Source organism: Meriones unguiculatus, chromosome 3, assembly GCF_030254825.1.
Source record: "Meriones unguiculatus strain TT.TT164.6M chromosome 3, Bangor_MerUng_6.1, whole genome shotgun sequence".
NCBI lineage: Eukaryota > Metazoa > Chordata > Mammalia > Rodentia > Muridae > Meriones > Meriones unguiculatus.
Genome location: NC_083351.1, coordinates 149,660,707 through 149,675,781, shown reverse-complemented (window position 1 = coordinate 149,675,781; position 15,075 = coordinate 149,660,707).

The following is a 15,075-nucleotide window of genomic DNA, read 5'->3' as shown; positions in this document are numbered from 1 at the left end:
CAGACATTGTAGTTTACAAAGAAGACACATTAACTTAATTCACAATGCAGGGGCTTGGAAGTCTAATACTAAAATGAGAGGGTCATGGAGGTGTATCAGAGGCACAGCAGAGAAGTATGCTAGCCCACATCCTTTCTTCCACTTCCTCTTTACCTGATAGTTCCATCTGGGAGCTCAAATCTTACGATTTCACCTAATCCCATTCCCCGCCCCCAGGGGTCTCACCTATAATTATTGTCACCTTGTGACTTGGGGACTGAGTGCTATTTAGTCATTGTTTTTAACACATACAATTTAAGAGAAAATATTCAGCATGTAGGAAGATAAATCCTGGAAGGCAGGTTGGGTTTTTGAAGATTCTCTTACAATGTTGAGTCTGGGCTTGTATGCAGCTCACAGAACATGAAACACAGACTCACATCTCAGTCCTCTGAAATGGTATGGCCAGCAGAAAGTGTAACAGGATCCTGGTACTGGGAGTGGGGGTATCCCTGTAAGCTAAAATATCTTATCCTGATAAAGGAGATAGAAGACATTCCACATTCCACAGAGAAACTATAACTGGGAATGAAAACCCAAGGCTAGATCAAAGGGAAGCAGAAACAGGGCTGGATGGAAGAGAAGCAGTGATTACTCAGTCATTTCTCAGGTTAACAGGGACACTGGTCAACGGTAGCATATATTGATGAAAAAAAGGGGGGCTTCTCATGGGAATCAAAGAAGGGCTACCAATTCGGCCCTTAACATTAAACTTGAAATGAGTCAAATTTTGTTGGTTTGCTTATACTCAACTCTATCTATAAAATGCATACAGTGTACCAAATGGTCCTGGCAAACATTTACTAACTCACTTTAGTGGCAGCTCCTTGTATCAGTTATTTTTTACATACTACTGCAACCAAATACCTGGGGAGAAGTAAGTTGAGGGAGGAAGTTTGTTTTGGTTCAAGGTCTGATGCTATATCCGTCAGGAAGGTATGGAAGTAGGAGCATGAGACAGCTGGGCACATCAGTTCTTCAGGCAGGAAGCAGAGAGAGATGAAGATGGTGCCCTGCTTGCTTCCTTCTTTTTATTCGGCCTGGGACCTTCATGGATGATGGGTCCCATGCAAGGACAGGTGAGGCCCTGTCCCAGAGGTTGGCCTCCTAGGTGATCCTAAATTCCCTCCGTCTGGGAAGACTGACCATCACAGTACCCCAAAGCAAGTCATAAACATCACAGTATAGATCAGGAGGAAAGGCCGGGGCAGGAGGCATAGGAGGACCCGCATGAATGGTTTCCACAGTTTACTAAGGCCTGACTGTAACAAACAGACATTAACAGGTAAGGGTCAAGGTTGGTTCTCTAGTTGCGTGAGTTAAGGGTTATGGAGAGAACCGTAGAGGGAACTCCAGCTTTATTCCGGAACTCCCCGTCTAGCTCTATGTCTCACCTTAATGAGCTAAGCACACTCTCCTTACCGTCTCAGCCCATTCCTCATTCGCTCCTTCTAGACTGAATTCGGGGTTCTCCTAGGTGTTGTGATTTGCAGTCACTGCAGGCATCCCTAACTGATTGTAGAGTCAGGAAACACAAGGTCAGACCTTTCTCGCTCAAGGCTGAGAAAACTGGCTTCACTTTCGCCTGGCTCACCTTCTGTTGCAAATTTGCATCACACTTGTAAAGCAAGATGAACGCTGTAAGCGCTGGAGAAGAATTACATGATGGCAGAGTAGCAGCACAATACTAACTGGTGTTAGGATAAGACAACGCGGTCTTTCACATACTGTTCTGCATCCAAAATCTGTCCAGATTTTGATGAAAATCCAGAATACAGAGAAAATTAGGTTCTATGACTGTCATTGGTTTCACTAGAAAGATCTCATATAATAATTTGTCCTTGGTTGTTTCAAAGTATGGTCAGGGAGCATGCAACATTTCCTATATACACAAAATGAAATACACTCTATTTAAATCACTTTGAAAGTTCTTTAAGCAGTAGGCACCTGGGGTCAATAGCGAACTTGAATTTTCCTTCAGTTCAAATGTTCTAGATCAGACCACATCTGTCCTGCCTGATGTGGTTGGGCAACATACCTTGAGGATCCTTTCTAAAGAGAGAGAGACAGAGACAGAGACAGAGACAGAGAAAGACAGACAGAAAGAGAGAGATGGAGAGAAAGGATGCCTTTTGCCTCATACCACCCAATTCATTAGCAAATGTTAGCAACTCTATCCAGTGCCTGCACATGTAGCCTTTTTGTATCAATGAAGAGCTTGGAGGATCAGAATCCATTCCTAACTAAGATCATAGAGTTTGTTAATAATGCTCACATTGGAAGGCACAGCAAAGGAGCCAACAAGATTGCGAAACAAGTGAAGACACCTGCTGTCAGGCCCGAGGACCTTGAATTCCATCCCCGGGGCCACATGTGGGAAGGGGAGAACCGACTCTCACAAAACTGATCTCCACACATGGGCCGTAGCATACACGCACTCACATATATACACACAGAAAAGAAATAAATGGAAATGTAATGATTAATTAGTATTGACTTTGAGTAGTGACAAATACACTAGAGAAAATTTAGTCAGGATGGAACAGAATTTTTAGTTAACTGTAGTTAATGGATTTAACCTTCATCGTGTTCATTTTGTAGACATGTAATCAGTAGGCTGTCACCTAGACTAGTAATTCCAAAGTGGATATTGCCCACTGGCCATATGCCAGGAATTGAGCCTCATGCATGAGCTCATTAAACCCTGGCCATGAGCCCTTGCATGAAGTATGTGCATCATCATGTTACAAGAGAAGATTGGCCATTAAGGTTTAAACCTCAGTAGGTAAACCCATGTCAGGAATAGATGACTTCAGGGACGCATGAAGAATGAGGACAGGATCTTTGCTCTTGATGGAAAATGGCGAGCTGACTTATCCTATAATGATGAACCAACTAACCACATGAAAGGTATGCGCTAAAACGACCTGGTACCATGAAACTATGGCACCATGAAGTATGTGTTGGCTTCAACACGTCTGTCTTCAAGTTAGCTTTATCTGTAAGATAGATCCACGGGGGTGTGGCTAAATGTGGGGGCTCAGTTCAGGATTGTAACGAATGTCTAACACTCAAAAATGACTGTGTGCTGCTCACCAGATGTGTGGTCTCAAATAAGTTAATTCTCTGAGCCTAAACTCCTTCTGGGCGGGGTTAGCTGGAATTCCCGGAAAGCCTGCCATGCACCACTGATGGATGGAAGGCATCTGATAAGAATGACGAAGTCGTTTGCAGGGAACTGGATGGAACTGGAGATCGTCACGTTAAGAAGCATAATCTATACTCAGAGAGATAAATACCATGTCTTACACTCATGTGCCAGATCAAGGTTTAAAAAGACAACCTAAGATCTGAGCGCAGAGGAGGCACTGCTTGAGAGGGGGAAGGTGGGAGATGGCATCTGAGCAAAGTATATAGCATATATACATGTGATAAAAAAACAACAACAACATCATTTTGTATGTCAGTCAGGAGAGGTTGGCTATTCTTACATTCCTTTTTCTATATTTTATTTTATGTTTTAATTTTATACTTATGGGTGTTTTGCGTATATGCCCGTGCAACATGTGTGTGCCTGGTGCTCTCAAGGGCCAGATGATAGCATCAGCTCTCCTGAAGCTGAACTTATAGATGGGTTGTGAGTCACCATGTGGGTGCTGGGAACCGACCCTGGGTCCTCTGCAGGAGCAACAAGAGCTGTTAACTATGGAACCATCTCTCCAGCCCCTGTCCTTTCGTTCTTTTGATGAGGTTGCTGATAGAGCAGTTACACAATCTATATCTGATTAAATGAGAGCTCTCAAAGATTGCTATTATTTCATTTTCCATTGGCCACCTGAGTGGAGCTCTTCATTAGAATCCCTCTACACCCCGCCTGCCTGTATGTCTGTCTGATTTTTCTCCACCCATCCTCTCTGGGAAATTTGTTTTGAAGACTTGCACAGAGATTCTTGGAACACAAAGAGCACACCAAGGTGACATCCCAGGAAGAAAGAGCTCAACGTTCATGGTTTGCAAAGTTAACAGATTTTTTTCTTCATAAATTTTTGGATGAAAATGGTTTACTAACAGCTTTAAACTGGTTAACAAATTTCAGTTTTCTAGAAATTAATTATCAATTAAAAAAATCACTTTGCCAAATGGCAAGTATATCCCAGGAGTAACTCACCAAATTAAATTTATCAATAAGCCCAAATTTTCAAGTTATTTATAAGGTTTATCATAAATTCTGTTGAAGATTTCTGTGAAGTTTTTTGTTTTCTTTATTTTTGATATTAAAATATAATTGCATCATTTCTTCCTTCCTTTTTCTCCCTTCAAACCTTCCTTTCCCCTCTACCCCTGTATCCAACCTCCCCTCTCTCAAATCCATGGCTTCTATATATTTTTGTAATCACTCTCTACCTACCTACCTACCTACCTACATACATACATACATACATACACACGTTCATATATTCCTAAATTTATAAATACAACCTTAGTTGATATAATATTGTTTATCTGAATATTTTCTCAGATCTGACCTGAGGTCTGACATGGTGTTAGGTAATCAATTAGAGAGCCCTTTCCTAGGGAAGACTATGTCTCCACATCTCAGAATTCCTTAGATATGGTAGTTCCTTGTCTAGGGCTGGTATACTATGAGATTTTTCCCCTTCCACATTAACATGTCTATTGGTCTCATCCTTGTTCAGACAGCATGTTGATAAGGCTTCATGGTGGACTTCTGTGACATTTCTTGGACCTACATCTCACAGAAAACATTGGGATCTTTCAGTCTTTCTGCTCTCTCTTCCACTATGATCCCCAAGCGTTAAGTTTAGGTGTTGCATTGTGGATGTATCAGTTGGTCTTCGTTTGTTACGAGGAAATTTTTCTTATATGTTGTTTTTTGTTTGTTTGTTTTTTGTTTTTGTTTTGTTTTGTTTTGTTTTGAGACTTACATTTACCTGTGGTTATAAGGATAAATATTTTGAAAGCAATTATAAATTGTGATGGTTTAGTAAAGTGGACGTTATAGGTTCTCCTTCAAGATCCCAGGAGTTCTCCGGCCCCAAGTAATTGGCTAGGTTTCCAGTACTAGGCAAGATTTCTCTCGTATGTGGGCCTTAAGTCCAATTAGAGAGCTGTTGGTTACCACAGAGGCATGCATGCCACTGATGCAACCTTAGGGCTATCATGCCATGCTGGTCATTGTGTTTAGTTCACAGGCATCAGAGTCGGATATGACTATTGGTTGCTCCCCTCCCTTAGAAGATTGCATGACACCTTCTGGTGTAATAAAAGCTAGTCCTCAAGGAGGTTTTGTGACGTATTAAAGGAGGACAGAATTTTTGTCTTTTTTCATTTTATGACAGAGTCAGTTTCTTAAAAAATGAAGGAAAAGACTTAAATCTCCTATGAAATATATTTAATCAATTTAATGAGTCATTGAAATATATTTTTAGCATAATGTTACACTATATATTTTTCATTAATTTAAAAATTCTGTTAATTAATCATATCAATATAAAAGGTTGATTCCTTTTCTCCACCATTTGCTATAAATGCCAACTTCAGGCTTATGTGGCACCTGGCCCATCTCCAAAGAAAGCGCCAGTGGCCAAATAGTGAAGCATTTAAACTAGCAGCCAGAAGGGCTGCAAGATAGGATTGGAGCCAATTGGTCCTCATCAAGTTGGTTTTTGTCATTTCAAGCTGCTCTCTTTGACACTAGCATGTATAAGAAATCATTAGAAAGGCTTTTATTCATTGTCTTTAAGGTATGGCAACAGTTACGGCTTTTTGAAGAAAGTGAGGGAAATTGTTTATTTGTTTGTTTTTTGAGACAGGGTTTCTCTGTGTAGCCCTGGCTGTCCTGGACTCTCTTTGTAGACTAGGCTGGCCTCAAACTCAGAGATCCATCTGCCTATGTCTCGTGAGTGCTGGGATCAAAGGCTTGCACCATGACACCCAGCTCCAGTTAGGGGAATTTTAAGCTATGTATATTAGTTAACAGTTCCCATCGTGGTAACAAAATATTTGGCAACTTAGGGGAGGAAGGATATGGTCCATCATGGCAAAGAAGGCATGGCGAAGCGAACAATCTGTGGCTATTGCAGAAAGGGCATGGAGTCTCTTGCTCCTATCTTGGCAGATCGGGAAGGAGAGGGAAGGACTGAAGCAAAACCAGGCTATAAGTTGATAGGCTGATCCCCCAGGACTCCATTTCTTCCAGCTAAACTCTACCTTCTAAAGAATCCACAGTCTTTCAAAACAGAGCCGCCAGCTGGGACCACTAGGTCAAACAAAAGAGCCTGGGGAGTCACATTACATACCACTGTGTAACCAGATTGGCGTGTGGATCAAGGCAGGAGTTGTCCTACTGTCTCCAAGGTGATGGTCCATCAAAGACCCACTTGGACTGGGACATTCAATAACTGTAACTACACTGGAGAATTAGTAAGAGCTGCAGGAGGCCCGGAGGCAGAGGACTAGCAGGGCCTTGGGATATAGTGAATGACTGAGAATATCCGAGGGGCCCGCAAGGGCCCCCTCTCAACACACGGAGAGGTTCCACGGAACTCTTCCAGCTTCCTTTTGTCAAAGGGCAAAGCCAGACCGACCGAAACCACAACAGAGGCAGCACCTGGGCTGTCTAACTCCCCATCACATGCCTGTTCCTCTGTGCCTTTTGGATCCTCCACTCCCCGGAGTAAAAGGTGACTGTTCAGTAAAGCTGTTGGAGAGGCATTGAGAACAAGAGTTGGATTAGGAGGCCTCCGAGCTGCATTTTAGCACAGCCTCTCAGAGACCAAGAATCTGCCTTGAGGGAGACAGACGTGTGTTTGCATCCTGGCTCCGTGGTTTACTAGCTGTGGAATCATGTGCAAATTCTCTTGGCTTCAGCTTCCCCATTCATAAAGGTAATGGTGGTGCGCACCTCCTAAGGCTGTTGTGAGGATCAAAGGAGGGATACATTTAGAGTGTTTACTACAGTGCTTTGTACATAATAAGAAGTCAATGAACACATCAATGGGAAGGAATGTGCCAAGTCTACCTGTCCTTCCTCAAGACCGGGGAACCAAGATTTCCACTTCAGGGGGTGAAAGTGCACGCCTGCAAGAGCGCACGGAGTTCTTCTGAGGGCAGGGAAGTCAGGGTTTGTTTTCAAAATAGCTGCTTCTCCACATGACGCCCAAGTACATACACAGCACTTCAGACTTCACAGTGGACTCCAGACTTGGGCTTTGTTTAGGGGTCAGGGTGAACTGGAGACAGGAAGAGGAGCTGAGACATCCTGGCCAGGAGCTGGAATCCAGGCTGGGGAGAGCAGGGAAATGGACCGGTGAGTCACAGCCTGGAAGGCCCCAGTGGTGTCTGTGTCCCTCAGTTTCAGACTCCCTACACAGGGGGACATTTCCTGCTCTTTGCACCCTTCCCCCACCCCCGAGGGTTTCTTAATGCAAGTTGTGTGACAGAATTGTTAGAATCCAAGGGAAGGAGTGCTCTCAGTGGCTGCCAAGGCTGGGAAACTCCCAAACCCTGAGAAAATATGTGTGAGGTGAACTGGCTGACCAGCCAACAGGGCAAAAAGAAGCTGCTAACATCAACTCGTTTCCTTCTAGGGAGAGAGGCGTAGCTGAATTGTGAGCCAAAAAGCCAAAGCCACTTCCTTCCAGCATACGGGTTGCTAGAGTTCTCCCAAGGGGCCCCTAGAAAGGCAAAACCTTGCTTTGCTTTGGCTAAAGGTGTGCCATACTCCCCTTGGATTTTCATGTTGAAGCTCCGTGTTGCATGAAGGTTGGTCCAGGAAGAGCTGGCCACTTGGGGGAAGAGCTGATGTGTGGTCCTCTAGGTCCAGACCCTTTGCCTTTGACAGGTTTATGGAAGACAGAAGGCAGGGAAATATCTCCCCCTTTTGGCTATGACCTCTTTCACTCATTTTAGGTTGGGACCCTGTTCAGGCCCTCTGGCTTGGAGACTGATTAGGCCCCAGGAGGCTTTCCTGGGGTCATTGGGAACCTGGCCAGGCCTTGGAACATATGGCGCTGATAACAATCTCATTCCCTAAGATAAGGAGCCATTTCAGGGATTCTGAGGAAGCCCGGGTTTGTTTCCACAAAGCTGGACAATGTAAAGCATAATCCCTACACAGATGTAATTAGCTGTTAAGCATATTAAGTCTCGAGGAAGGGGGGTTCTGCTGCCTCATAAATTACTGTGAGTCTGCCCAGGGGCACCAAGTGGAGGGCAGGTATCTTTTCCTGCTGGATTGTTAGAATGGCACCTGATGATGGATTAGGCAGCTGAGCCTGCAGTGTTCCAGCAAACACTGGACTCTCAAGGAAGCAGGGGCCGGGCGAGCCACAGCTGGGGAGGACCAAGGGTATTTGAGGTTTCTGTTTCCACAGCGACAGAGGCTTTGGCAGGTTGTATTATGACTAAATATAGTGAGCAGCTCAGGGTCTTTTCTGTGGACTTCAGGGTTTGGCATTATGATGTGGGTCTCCTGGGAGGACCGGACGATCGTGGTAAAGGATGCTAACCCTCCAAAACTGACAAGTGGGTGATAACCAGACCAGTTAAAGGCATAGCTTCATAGGCCAATTAAAGTCTGCCAGAAGGAAGGATACTTGATGGCCTTCCCTCAACCTAAAAATCACTTCCATTTATTTTGACATAAATGACTACGAAAACAATCCCAGCATTGTTAACAGCTTACTCCGTTCTAGGAATAGCACTAACTACCCGGAATAGTGCTCAGTACTGACTACTAAAGGCTCACACATCTGATCTCTGATGTGATGACTCTGTAAGCGTGGTTATTGCCAGTGTACAGGTGGGGAAACTGAGGTTTGGACAGGTTTATTATCTATCCCAAGTTAGAGTTTCCAGGTGTTAGGTCCAGGTTTAGACTCTGGATGCTGATTCCAGAACTGTTTTCTTATAAAACTAAGCTCTCCTCACTCACACCTCTCTTTCCTCACACTGGTATCAAGGTCAACAAGGAATCAACTGTGAAGACAATTTGGTAGAGATTTTTTTTTAATCTGTTTACTTTATTTAGCTTGATCTTTTGAAACTCATCGGGATATTTTTATGTCAATGTTAAGTAGCTTGGGAACTAAAAAAAATATTGTTTATTTTTATTTTATTTACATGTATGAGTGTTCTGCCTGCATGTGTATCTGTGCACCATGCACGTGCCTGATGCCCAAGATGGTCAGACAGGGAGATCTGGTCTTCTGCAACTGTAATCACAGATGTGTGTTAGCCACCGTGTGGCTGCTGGGAACCAAACCCAGGTCTTCTGCCAGATGTTCTTAACCGCTGAGCCATCTCTCCAACCTTGCTTGTCAGCTTTCTGAGATGACAGAAGAAGAGAAACAGAAGCAGTGCTTATCATCCTCTCTTTGGATTTCTGTTATAAAGTACACCCCCTCTTTTCTCTTATCAGGTCAGGAGAGTATGTATGTGCTGTGTATTAGTGAAATGATGGGCATCACCGTGACATTTTCATACATACATGTACATAGCAAACTTTAGTGATAGTCACACCCTTTCACTTCTAACCTCTGGCCCGCTTCTTATCAATAGTTATGATGGGAACTAGAGAGATGGCTGCAAGTGATAGCTGGAGATGTTTGAGTCAGAGCTTTTGAAGGCTCTTCCTACTATGTAGCATGATTCAGTATGTCATGCAGTAGAAAGGCCAAGCACTCAAGCTAGCATGGCAAACAAACAAACAAACAAACACCTCCATCTTTTCTAGAGGGACACCCAGAATACTATCCTACTCCCAGTCGACATTTTCTTTCTCTTCTGGGCTCCTTTCTGGTACCCTTCTATCAGAAATCTGTGAACATTAAGAATGACCACTCTTCAAATTCAGCTTGCATGTGCTGCGGTTGAAAACAGGAACTTCATCAGCCTCTTGCAGAGGCCAGCTGGAGCTTCTAGCCACTGGCATGTGACAGAAAATATTAAGAATCTGAAGCATTCCAAGAGGCAGCTTTGCTGATTTCTCTTAAATGACGACATAGGCTCCCAGCAGATGATTAAAATATTCATGCCAGGCTCCTGCTGGCCTCTGAAACTTGCCGAGGTGGTCTGCCCATGACAATCAGGCTCTGGCTTTGGGTCTGCAGAAAGGTACAGCATGACCATCTTGATCTGACACCTGGGATGGTGAAGGTGGTATAGTTGATGGAGGATGGTAGGAAAACAAGAGGTCCTGAGGCCAGCAGAGACCGGACAGGAGGGGGGCTGGCAGTGCCTGACTCAGCCAGACTATGCCAGAGGAAGGAAGCTTTCCCCATATCTTATCAATTGTCATTTTGTGCGATTTAAGGCAGCCAAGAATTAAAACTTTAAAACCATGTAGTGTGGAGCAGGCATGGGCAGAAATCTAAACTCCATAGCACTCAGTTTCAGAGCCCTCAAGAGATAATGTCTCCCTAGTAGCTGTGTGGGAGCGCTTAAAGGGAGCTTTGCCACTCAGTGTAATAACTATCCCAAAGTGGTCTTTGCATTTTCTGATAAAGGCTCCCTCTTGCTTACAGGCAGGGGTTGCCGAACGTTACAGGAGAGTTAAACACCCAAAGCAGCAGGGAGCATGGAGATAAACCATCTCTGTTATTAACTTACTGGCTGTTTAATGGCACGAAAACTGTCAGGAATGTGGCTGGTCTGACCAGGTTCCTCCCGTGATCCTGCGCTTCTCGGGTATGGCCTGTAATGGCTTCCTGGCAGCCCACAGCACAGGTCAGTCATCCAGCTGTGTCTAGGAAGGGTTTGTGTCTAGAGACAGCAGTAAGTCTATGTGAGACGTGGCGTTCTTATTTGGGGCTCTTGGGTTTTATTCACTTTTTATGCAAAGAGATGGTGTTATCCAGCCATTCGGACAATCTGTTCAACAAACAGTGCTGGCAAAACTGGGTACCCACCTGCAAAAGGGTAATCACAAGCCGATTCTTTCCCACTGCATACAAACCGGTTCAAAATGGAACAAGCATGCTATCTCTAAACCAGAGGCACCAAAAACTTCTTGAAAGCATGCCTGGGGTACAGGACAAGAGCTTCTTGAAAAGGACCCCAACAGCACAGGGCACAGCCCCAAGAATCGTTAAACAGGGCAACTGAATTGAAAAGTTCCTGCGCAATCAGGGAACTTATCAGCAGAGTGAGCAAAGGCATGCAGAAGGGAAGAAGGTCATTGCCGGCTGTCCCCCAGACAGGGGTGGTAATACCTAAAACAAAGAAAAGGCTCCGAAAGTTAAATACCAGCTAATCAACAGCTTAATGAGATGAATAGATATGTCTGAAAAGAATAAATACAAATGGCCAGTAAAGAGCTTTTTTGTTGTTTTTTGTTTTTGTTTAACATGTTCAACATCTTCAGGTACCAGAGAAGTGTGAATTGAAATCACGTTGAGGGTCTGGCTCATCCAAGATACAATAGCTGCTGTACCAAGTCAACCAATCCCAGCTAACGCTGGTGAGGCTGTGGGGAAGAGGGTGCCTTGTTCACTGCTGGTGGGAGAGTAGACTAGTACAGTCACTATTGGCATCAGTGTGGAGGTCCCCGAAAATCTACAACTAGAGCTACTGTGTAACCCAGCCATACCGCTCCTGGGCATCTACCCTGAGGGCTTCATCTCCTACCGCGAAGATACTTGTACATTCACGCTTACTGATGCTTTCTTAATACATATGTTCATGTCTGTATTAATTTCATAGTATGTAGATTAATTGTAATTATAATATATGATTATGTGCATATACATAATATATATGCAAATATATATCCATGCATGTATACAAGATATATAGATAGATAGATATATATAATCTTTCCAGGGAAACCTAAGGCCAAACACCAGAGCAAATACTCATCAATATTTTTTGAGATTGGGGCAGTAAAGATGGTTAATGGATTTTGCAGTTATTATGCTGGCTGTACATCTTGATCTTTGTGCTCTTCAAGTTATTACATATCTCATATTATAAAAAGATCGCACATAGTAATCTTTTGTCAGTCTCATGTGTCAGGTGGAGTAGAGGCCTAGTTCGTGATGCTGAGACTGTATGGCATGAGGGTCTACCCGTAACAGCTCATTTTAATCAAGCCTGAGCGTCAGTGGGCACGCTCTGAGCACGGATCTACTCGAAGGGGAAGTGCTGATGTGAGGAGGAGTGACATTGATAGAGAATGGCGGGCTGTACTGCAGACAGGTTTTAGGTCACCCCTGGTCCTTAGGAAAAGCTTCCCCCCCAGGGCTGTGGTCCTCGTGTGACTGTTATTGTTGGGCTGCTGTTTAGGGATGGTCATGATCAGGGCAGGGGCGTTGATGTCCAATGTTTAGAAACAACTTCCTCAGGGAGAGGAAGAGTCTGAAGAGCCCACTGAGGAAGGGAATAGAGAAACAAACTCCAGGAGTGGTCTCCTCATTGTAGAGGCATCTAAACAAGACAAAGAAAAAAAAACAAAACAAAACAAACAGCCGAGAAGCTGGCTGAGGAGAAGAATAATAATAATAATTGTGGGGCCACTATTTCTTCTAGAAGAAGAAAGAGCCTTCAGGCTTAGATGAGTTTGTGTTGACTAGAGGGGAGGAAGGGAGAGGCCAAAGGCCGCAGAGGATGTGTTTCCTTCCTCCTGGGAAATTGGGCAGTTGCTGCAGACGCTCGCATACCGGGGTCTACAGGAGGTGGCTGCCAGGAGTAACCTCTCTAAATATGCACATGGGGAAAAGCTACCTACCCTGACAACAGCTTTTCTAAGCATATTAGGTGTTAGGTTCCACTGAGTGATATATACATTCTGCACACAGGTTCTGGAATCAAGCTGTTTACGGCAGGACATCTTTCGGTAAAGCTCCTCCGGTGAGCATTGGGTTTTCCCATATCATCCTTACCTGTTTGGGACCATTGTAGGGATTCGTGACAAGGTGAGAGAGTCTTAGCATTGGCCCTAGATTTATAGTAGTACTTCCTCAGCAAATGGAAGCAGCAGAAGCAATTGTCATTTTGTTTGTTGTTCCTTATTAGAAGGAAATACTAACCCTTTAGAGAAATAATGAAGATTATTATTTAGTCAAGACTTAGCTGGGGAGTGTTTCTACTGGGCCAGGGTAGAAAGGGTGGAGGTGGATCATGGAACTGGAGATTACTGAAGATTCCTCAATAGCAGGGTTTGTCATGCATTTATTTATTTGTCCCCCCAAAATACTGAAAAGTTCTTGATTTGGGCTAGACACTGGACCACAAAACTCAGATAAATTGTTGACCAACACAGATACCTGGTCAGCATTTTGCTTTTGCAGAGCTTATAGTTTGGGATCCCGCACTACCACCACTTGAACCCTTTCTAGGGCTTCGCAGGGAACTCTGCTCCAACTCTTTTAGAACAAAAAGTTCCTTCCAGAAGCCCTTTTGCAGAACTTACCTTCTCAGGAGCTCTCCCATCTCAAGTGTTTCAGGAAGCAAAGGCTGTATTTGGGGGTCTCTAGTTCAATTCTAAATCAGCCACCAGCCATGAGTGGGCTGTGGTAAATTTAGGCAAGGAAGCCTCCTGCACCTTCAGGATCCTGGACATTTCCGATGTATTCTAGAAGGACTTGGAACCACTTAATATAGATATCCTGTGCATTTTACTCTCCCGGGACGTGTTTACTCAATTGTTATGAAAGCACGTTCTTCTGTCTATAAAGCAAGACTCAGAGAAGGAAAGGGAACAGCCCCTCACGCCCAGCCACCCACTCCATCTGCCCTCGCCCCCACCTCCTAGATAATATTTGCCTTAAAACTGTTTTATAACTTAAATATGAAAAGGTTCAAGCTGCAACAGACTCAAGATGTTTTCAGCTAACACCCATGCACCATAACCCAGTATCTCTCTACCCACCCACTGCACTTTGCCTCATTGTTTTATAAAGTAGTTTGTGCTTGTTTGATCCAAGTGACTTTTAAGATAACAGGGTGGCCCCTTAAATCCCAGAAAGTTGTTTACATCCCTCTCATCAATCTCTGCCAGTCCCCTAACTCGCCAAAAGCAACCATCCCGTTCCTGTTTTCCATTATGGATTGGTTTTTGTGATTCTAGAATCCCAAGTAAGTTATATTGTAATATGAGCTGTTTTAAAAATTAAATAATATGGTTTTTTTTAAGTTGCTCTATAGAGCAGCTGGGGGCTCGGCAGTGGAGAGCACTTGCTGCTCGTGCAGAGGACTTGCATTTGATCACCAACACCCACATGGTGGCTCACAACCACCTGTAACTCTAGATCCAGGGGATCTGACACCGTTTTCTGACCCCCAGGGGTACCGGGCAAGCATGGAATGTACATACATAGATGTAGGTAAATAGATCCTACATGTAAATAAAGCTTGGAAGATAAAGGAATTTGAAGTTGCGGTATATTATTGACCAGTAGTTCATGTTGATGACCACATCTTACTCTGTATTGTGACTCTGCTGTAATTTGTTTCCCCATTTTCCTATCGACAGACACGCAGACCATGTCAGCCTTAAATACATGAACCCTCCCATTTGTGTCCTCAGTAAATAAATGTTTTCATGTCTCTGGGTGAATACTCAGGACAGGAATTGCTGTGTGAATTGCTTAGCTTTATAAAACATAGCCAAACTGTACGTTCCACTTCATAGTCCCTTGACAAGCACATGGGAGCTGCAACCCAGGCATTGGTAAAGGCTGGGGGATAAGTACTTTGGACGTTGCCAGTTGCATGATGTGCTGCAAATTTTCAAAATTATTAATCTCTCTAGAAAACCAAATTTTGATTTTCTGATCTTTTTACATGCTATCATCTATTTTCTATTTCATTAACTTTCATCATCCTCCCTTTATTCTATTTATTTTGAGTTTGATCCACTCTTGTTTAACATCCTAAGCAGGTTACCTCTCATCGTTTTAATCTATGAAGGCTTGCCCAAGCACCGCTTTGGGCACACCCCTCGATCAGGCATTTAACGTTCATTGCATTACTGCCAGTTAAGATATTTTTTTTTTCCTTTAATGATTTATTTCC